Source organism: Chrysochloris asiatica, unplaced genomic scaffold (genome assembly GCF_000296735.1).
Source record: "Chrysochloris asiatica unplaced genomic scaffold, ChrAsi1.0 scaffold00013, whole genome shotgun sequence".
NCBI classification, from domain to species: domain Eukaryota; kingdom Metazoa; phylum Chordata; class Mammalia; order Afrosoricida; family Chrysochloridae; genus Chrysochloris; species Chrysochloris asiatica.
The window spans coordinates 15,077,157-15,085,338 of NW_006408531.1; positions in this window are offsets into that span (position 1 = coordinate 15,077,157).

The following is an 8,182-nucleotide window of genomic DNA, read 5'->3' on the forward strand; positions in this document are numbered from 1 at the left end:
GCAGCCACTGTGCCAAACCCTAGAGGGTCTCCCTCTTTGTCACTAATCTTCGACTTTACCAAGCAAGATGCCCTTCTCCGGGGTCTTGTCCATTCTGATGAATAACGTGTCCAAAGTACAGAAGGTGAAGTCTTGCCACCCTTGTATCTAAGGCTATGCTCTTCCAAGATATACTTGTTTATTCTTCTGGAAATCCATAGTATATTTAATATTCTTATCCAACAAGGTAATTCAAAGGCATTGATTCTTCTTCAGCTTTCCTTATTCATTTTTCATTTTTCACATGCATATGAGGTGATTGAAAACACCATGGTTTGGGTGGCCAGGCACACCTTAGTCCTCAAGCTGACATCTTGCTTTTGGAACATTTTAAAGAGGTCCTTTGCAGCAGATTTGCCCAATGCAATATGTTGCTTGTTTTTTTGACTGCTGCTTTCAAGGTGCTGGTTGAAGTGTGTCAAATGGCTTGTTTAGCCATGAAGGACGTGCTCCCCAGACGCCAGTTATCTTGAGTTGTTGCCCTGGAAATGTAGGAAGTCAAGATGCTGCCCCAGCTCTGGCTCTACCTGCAACCCCCTAGGAGTACTTGGAAAACGGGAAGTAGAAGCAGTCCATAGCTGTTGCTCTCTGGAAGGCTGGGGCTTGCTTGCTGATCTGCTATGGCCTCCACTGGGATGGCATTATTCAGATGGCTCTTGGGTTGACACTCAGTACCCCTGCTTACACCCTCTTCCTCCTTCCCCAGGCCCTTATCCTTGGCCTTTGTCATTCAGTATTCATCAAAGCTGACTGGATTTTGGTCTATTAGTCAAATTCCTTTGTTGCCTCAACTGCCCTTTAGCTGAAAGGGAAATAGCATTGAATCACATTCCAAAGTGAATTCTGAAACAGTGAATTAGGTAGGTATTGAGAACCTCATGCATATACCAGAGGTGCTTCAGAGTCTGGGCACACGGCTTAGGATTGCTAAGAACCGATTTTCAAGGATATTTGTGGGACATACAAAATGTATTGAAGCTCTACTTTCCAGAGAGAAGCACTGTACTTACTATCTGGGCCACCAACTACTGTGCCCCTGTGAGTGGTTCAACTGAGGACAATCACAGGCCATATGAAGTTGCTAAGCCTCAGAGGTGGAGGCGCTATCCTTGGAAGCCAGAGCCAGTATAACAAAGGGGGTGCCCCCTGTAGCTCATGTGAAAGGCCCTGGACATAAATGAAAGTGGGTTGGTATTGTATTTGGCACTTTCACCAGCAAATTGGGTTTGTAGGAACAATTTGAACTTGAGTATTCATGTGGATAGCTCCTGTTTTTTTGGAGGCCATTATAAGCACCCCATCTTTCTGTCCTCCTCACGTCTCTGCATTGCAAAGTGCTTTATTTTGCTGATGTACAATCTGTTGCTTCTGCTCTACATTCCTTGAGGCTGCTTTATCACACAATGGTTTGATGTTTCTTTAGAGAGGAGAGGAGAAGAGTTGTAGGAGAGGAGAAAGATTGTTAGAGAGTGAATTTTATTTTCATTGCCCCATTTAAAAGCAACAAAAAGTTGAAACAAGCAAAGACTACCGTAATTTTGTTGTTGCTATGATTTCCTCTAATCGATGGTTAGTAAATTTAGTTTTATACATCGAATTAAGTGACTTTTCTCTTTCTGTGTCTTTCTCTCTTTTTTCTGGATGGAAAAGTATACTTGAAAAATCTGTTTTCTTTCCTAATAGGTGAAGAAAGGTCAACATCCTTTGGAGTATAAAACAATAAACGTCATAGAAGACACTATATAACTTCACAAAAAGTTATGTCTTCTAGAAGGAGCCTGTTGGTACAATGGTTAAGCACTGGACTGCCAACTAAAAGATAGGTGGTTCAAACCCACCAGCCACTGCTCCTTGGGTGACAAGACCTGATCATCTGCTCCTATGAGGCCTTTACCTTAGGAAACCCTGTGGAGCAGGGTTATACAGTCTCTGTGTTATACAGTCATTAGGAGTTACAAGTGACTCAACAGCATACAACAGTGTCTTTTACATCTTTTGGTCTAACAGCTCTTTGTTTAACAACCCAATTAGATAGTTCATACAATCCAATTAGGGAATAATCAATGGTCAGCTAAAGAGAACATTTCATTTCTCTCATTGGTAAGAAATGAGAGGACTCAAGCATCAGTTTGACGCTTCTCCCACTTTCTGCAGCCATTTCTGTTCTTATCTTCCTCTTCTATCAGACTAGGGGTATTAAAACTTTCTAGAACTGAGATGATTTTGTTTAATAAGCCCGTGCAGCCTGTTGCACTCGATTAACATATTTCCTGAATAGTGTCTTCAACTCACTTCTCAGTCACACGCTTCCTTGACATGACAACTGAAGAGTTTCCGAAGTGTTGGACTATTTTTATTTTTGTTCAGTTATTTTGCAACAGTACTTAGCATCAGGATATCCTGACCCTTGGAACAAAGGGGTTAAGAACAAAGAAAACAAATACATGATATAATGTGGCACACACTAATGTATTAAAAATACAACTAATTCTTCGTTACCTATTTGTTAAAGAATGAGATTCTTTTTAACCTAGGATTAAAGTGTCCACTATTGTTTGACATATATTGTTTTACAAATTTCCTTATTAAAAGAAGTAATAAAATGTTGACTCATTCAACACAAATGCTTCTTTGTGGAGATGAATGAAGTGCTTAGGGTCACCTAAAACCATTTCACATTTTCATTCTAAAGCTGGAAATAACTTCATTTGAAGATTTGAATATGTTCACATAATTTAAACAATTTTTCCCCAATATGGGATTATCTTCATCCCAGAGTAGAAGTGCAAAAATACCACAAGAAAGGTCGTTCTCATGGTATTTCTGGCTCACATAGCAACAGGAAGTACAGGAAATCTTGCGAGAAAGCTTGGCTCAGGAGATTTTTGGCTCAACTGCAGACCTCAGAGATTGGGACAAACTGGTGAGATGCTACCACTTGTGGAAATAAAGTCTCTCGACCACACTAATTCTCTAGAAGGTCATTGTGTTACATGTCAGAGCTAACATTTCACAAGCAGGGATCTTGTTTGTTGGTCAGAAGGTTACTTTACAGAGTAAATCCAGTGAATGGCATCTACCTTGAGACAGTTCTGCCGGCTGAACTGGGATGCAGAAAAGAGATGGATAGGGAGGTTCTGTGCTGGGGGAATCATGGAGCAAAGAGGTCTCTTCATCTGTGTGATGTGTAAAAATTCTTGCATATATCTGGGATTAATGTGTTACACCACCACTCGTCTGTCAATTTGTTGTACTGTGGTGGCTTGCATGTTGTTGTGATTCTGGAAGCTATGCCACTGGTATTTTAAATACCAGCAGGGTCAACCATGGTTTTAGATGAGCTTCCAGACAAAGATGAACTAGGAAGAAGGAGAGATGGATTACTTCCTAACATTTAGTCACCGAGAACCTTATGGATAGCAGTGGAACACCATCAGACAGCACCAGAATATTGAGTTTTGAAACATGATGAAGAGCACCAGAATATTGTCAGATATAGTGCCGGAAGATGAGCCCCTCAGTTAAGAAGGCACTCAAAACAGGACTGGGGAAGAGCTGCCTCCTCAAAGTAGAGTTGACCATGATAACATGAAAGGAGTAAAACCTTTAGGACCTTCATTTGCTGATGGGCACAACTCAAAATGAAGAGAAACAGGAGTAAACAACCATTAGTAACTGGAACATGGAATGTATGAAGTATGAATCTAGGAAAATTGGAAATGGTAAAAAATGCAATGGAATGCATGAGCATCAATTCCTAGGCATTAGTGAGCTGAAAAGGACTAGTATTAGCCATTTTGAATCTGACAATTACATAGTTTACTATGCTGGGAATGACAAATTATAGAGGAATGGCATCACATTCATCATAAAGAAGAATGTATCAAAATCTGTCTTTCAGTACACTGCTGTCTGTGATAGGATAATATCCATATATGTATAAGGAAGGCCAGTTAACACCACTATTATTCAAATTTGCTCACCAATCTCTAAAGCCAGTGATGACAAAACTGAAGAATTCTATCAACTTCTTCAGTCTGAAAGTGATCAAAAATGTAATCAAGATGTATTGATAATTACTGGAGATTGGAATGTAAAGGTTGGAAACAAGAGGAAGGATTAGTAGTTGGAAAACATCACCTTGTTGATAGAAACAATCTTGGAGATTGCATGATAGAATTTTGCAAGATCAATGACTAGTTCATTGCAAACACCTTTTCAAAACAACATCAAAAAGGTATATACACATAGACCTCACCAAATGGAATACACCGAAATCAAATTGACTACATCTGTGGAAAAAGATAGTGGAAAAGCTCCATACGATCAGCCAAAATATGACTGGGGCAGACTGTGAAACAGACCATCAATTGCTCATATGCAAATTCAGGCTGAAGCTGAAGAAAATGAAAACAAATCTACGAAAGCCAAAATATGGCTTTCAATATATCCCATCTGAATTTAGAGATCATCTGAAGAGCAGATTTGATGCATTAGACAGTAAAGACCAAGGATGGGAAGAATTGTGTGATGATATCAAGAACATCATACAGGAAGAAAGAAAAAGGTCATTAAGAATTAAGAAAGAAGGAAAAGACAAAAATGGATGTCAGACAAGACTCTGAAACATGCTTCCAGCATAGAGATGCTAAAGCAAGTGGAAGAAATGAGGTAAGAGAGCTAAATAGAAAATTTCAAAGGTCAGCTTGAGAAGGCAAAGTCAAGTATTACAACAAAATGTACAAAGACCTGGGGTTAGAAAACCAAAAGGGAAGAGCATGCTCAGCATTTCTAAAGCTGAAAGAACTGAAAAACATTCAAGCCTCGAATTGCAATATTAAAGAATTCTATGGGCAAAATATTCAATGATGCAGAAAGCATCAAAAGACGATGGAAGGCATATGCAGAGTCAATCTACCAAAAAGAAGTGATCAGGGTCCAACCATTTCAAGAGGTAGCATATGATCAAGAGCCAATGATACTGAAGGAAGAAATCCAAGATTCATTGAAGGCATTCTCAAAGAACTAGGCTTCAGTAATAGATGGGATGCAAATTGAAATCTTTCAACAAACGGATGCAGCACTGGAGGCACTTACTTATCTCTGCCAAGAAATTTGGATGACAACTAGCTGGCCAACTGACTGGAGGAGATCCATATGTGTGCCCATTCCAAAGAGAGGTGACCCGACAGAATGTGGAAGTCATTGGACAATATAATTAAATATCTCATACAAGTAAAATTTTGCTACAGATAATTAAAAAATGGTTGCAAATGTACATTGATAGTGAACTGCCAGAGGTTCAAGCCAGATTCAGATGAGGGCATGGAACAAGGGATATCATTGCTGATGTCAGACAGATCTTGACTGAAAGCAGAGAACACCAGAAAGATGTTTACGTATATTTTATTGACTATGTAAAGGCGTTTGATTGTGTGGATCATGACAAGCTATGGAAAACATTGCAAAATATGAGTATTCCTGAACACTTAATTGTGCCAATGAGGAACCTGTTCTTAGACCAAGAGGCAGTTGTTTGAACAGAACGAGGGAACACTGAATGATGTAAAATTAGCAGAAGTGTGCTCCAAGGTGGTATTCTTTCACTATATTTATTCAATATGTATGCTGAGCAAATAACCCAAGAAGCTGGCTTATATGAAGACAAATGTGGCATCAGGATTGGAGGACTACTTAGTAACAGCTTGTGATATGCAGATGATACAACCTTGCTTGCTGAAAGTGAAGAGGACTTAAAATACTTCCAATGAAGAGCAAAGACCACATCTTAGGTATGAGTTGCACCTCAATGTAAAGAAAACAAAAATCCTCCTCACTGGATCAATAAACAACATCCATATAAATGGAGAAAATATTGAAGCTATCAAATATCTCATTTTGCTGGGACCAACCATCAACATTAATGGAAGCATCAGTCAAGAAATCAAATGACGTATTGCATTAGAAAAATCTGCTCTACAAGACCTCTTTAAAGTGTTGAAAGGCAAAGATGTCAATCTGAGGACTAAGGTGTGCCTACCTAAGACTCATATACATGTGAAAGTTGGACAGTGAATAAGGAAGACCAAAGATGACTTAATGCATTTGAGTTATGATGTTGGTGGAGAATATTAAAAGTACTATGGACTGTCAAAAGAACAAGTCATTCTGTATTGGAAGAAGTACAGCCAGAATGCTCTTTGGAAGCTAGGATGTGCAGACTTTGTTTATCACACTTTGGACATATTGTCAGGAAGGATGAGTCCCTGAAGAAGGATATCATATTTGGTAAAGTGGAGAGTCGGAGAAAAAGAGGAAGACCCCCAATGACAATCCTCAGTGATTGGCTTAAACATAGCAACAATTGTGAGTTTGGGGCACGACCTGGCAATGTTTTGTTATGCTGTGCATTGGGTCACTATGTATTGGTATTGACTCAGTGGTACCTAGGAACAACAACAATGTGTTACATATAGGAATTTTTAAGATAGATTTTCAAAATTATCTCTATATTTTAGCCACTGTGCTTTAACCTAATGTTCCATTAAGAAGAAAAATGGGTCATCTCTTTTTGTGTCAAAGAAAGTAATGATAATTAACAGAATCAAGCCAGTTTGCTTCAATGGACCCCTAGTTGTATCAAAAACATTTTGCCATGTGGTTGTAGCTTAAAGGAAAGAACTGAGAACTCCAAAATATGGCCTAGAATAAAGAGTAAAGATAATTGATTTATGAACAGGATTAAGTTGAAGAATTTTTAGTGTTCTGGGATTTTGTAAAAATTGTGTAGGATTTTGGATTGTCTAGTCACTGCACAGTGGAGTCCTAGTATGGCATTGCAGCACAAGCATTGGACAGCTAATTGCAAGGTTGGTGGTTCAAACCCACTCCTTTAAAAACCTATACAGGGTTGCTATGAGTTGGAATTGATGAGATGGCACTTAATAACAACAACCATTACTGGACAAGTAAACACTCATTAAATATAATTTTATAAATAAAATACTGACAATATTAAATACTTCTCACAATTTCAGAAAATTTATCTGTTTAAAAAAGGAAACAGAAAAATATATCCATTGTAATTTTCCTTATTTTAAATCTATCAATAGATTCTCATATAACTTCATTTTTAATGGTCGTCTTCTCAGAGATATTTTGGAAGCAGTCTGTACCCTCACAATCCCATCCCTCTTCCCTTTAAAGAAACCTTTCAATTATTGACAAACTTTATTTTTCTATTTCTTTCCAATCAGTTAAAATATGGATGTGTAAACACATACACAGAATTAAGATCATCCTGGTTTCACAAATGCATTGAAAATGAACTTCAAAATAAGCGGTGGAACTAAAACAGGTCTTTCAACTTTGTTTAATGTAGAAGAAAGCTCAAACAATTTACAGTGTCCTTCAGAAGAAATAGAAATGCAATAACTTTGGCCTTCACTAATTTCAAGGAACAATGCCAACAAATAGGGGGAAACACTTGGTTCCACAGACCAACCATACAAGGCAGCACATATTTTCACTGTCACAGGGAGAATGGGGCAAGTGAGGTGGGGCTAGATGAAGAAAGTGCCTGTGGGGGAAGTAGAAGGGAATTGAGCTGACAGAATCCTAGTTTGACTTCCTAACAAGTATCGAAAATACGCCCCATCACTCTCTTACTCACTCTGAAAAGACGTGTTAACAGTGAGAACAGAGCTGGAGGGAGAAGCTCTCAGCTAAGCCCGGGGCAGGTCCTTTTTCAGTCACAATAACCTGCATGACTTTCCCCACCTACACTTGGGTTTTTAGCTCAAGTTACCTCTTCTTCCATTACTTTTCTTTATATATTAAAAGTGAGAAACCTGGTTTTAGCTGGCATCAGACCTGTATTCTGGCTTTTAAGTAATGCCAGATTTGTTATCCCTGACAGCTGTTAACAAATGAGTCCAATGACACAAGGATTGAGAATAAGATGGCAGGAAGATTTCCTCAACGGATGAATATGATCTATGTTCCCCCTACCTCCAGAAAGATTTACCACCTGGGAACCTCTATACAGGGTCGCTCTGAGTCCGACTCCGCAGCACACCACCACCACCCACCACTGCCTTGAAGAGTTGATGTTTCAGTGTGTGACACAGGTATTTTCTGGCCG